The sequence below is a fragment of the Amphiura filiformis genome, chromosome 17, assembly GCF_039555335.1.
Source record: "Amphiura filiformis chromosome 17, Afil_fr2py, whole genome shotgun sequence".
Classification (NCBI taxonomy): domain Eukaryota; kingdom Metazoa; phylum Echinodermata; class Ophiuroidea; order Amphilepidida; family Amphiuridae; genus Amphiura; species Amphiura filiformis.
In genome coordinates this window covers 2,977,644-2,978,445 of record NC_092644.1, presented here as the reverse complement: position 1 = coordinate 2,978,445, position 802 = coordinate 2,977,644, and positions in this window count along the sequence as shown.

The following is an 802-nucleotide window of genomic DNA, read 5'->3' as shown; positions in this document are numbered from 1 at the left end:
GGCACTGACAGGAGGGTAATCCTCATTTCTTTGGGAGTTTGATGAGGTAGCCTTCCTTCCAGTCTGATGGAACTTTGTCTTCATCCCAGATTTTTCCAAACATTGTGTACAATATCTCAGTTGTGGTGACAATATCTGCACTGTGTGCTTCAGCAGGGATATCATCAGGTCCTGTTTTCAGATGGAGGATTGCCTTTCTGATTTCAAATTACTTGATCTTTAAGATGGCCCTTCTCCATACACCCTGGATTTAACATCACCCCATAGCCAGAAGTAACAAGTCTGGAGATGCATAATGTTTAGACAACTTTTAGCCCTTTATCATCCCAATTACACAGAGTTACATGGAGATTTAGGGTCCTTTCATTAAAAATACCATAACTACCTTATTATTTAGCCCCTTTTCTTGCATGTTTCACCACTCATGCTTAATATTAGGTCTATGCTTTAGTAATATGCAAATTATACGTATTTTTCCTCAGCAAAGCTGATGATGAGGTTGAAATACCAAGTGGGAATCATATTCATTCTGGGATATACCAGACTATTGCTGGCAGATCACTTTTCACCCCATAGCCAGAAGTAACAAGTCTGGAGATGCATAATGTTTAGACAACTTTTAGCCCTTTATCATCCCAATTACACAGAGTTACATGGAGATTTAGGGTCCTTTCATTAAAAATACCATAACTACCTTATTATTTAGCCCCTTTTCTTGCATGTTTCACCACTCATGCTTAATATTAGGTCTATGCTTTAGTAATATGCAAATTATACGTATTTTTCCTCAGCAAAGCTGATG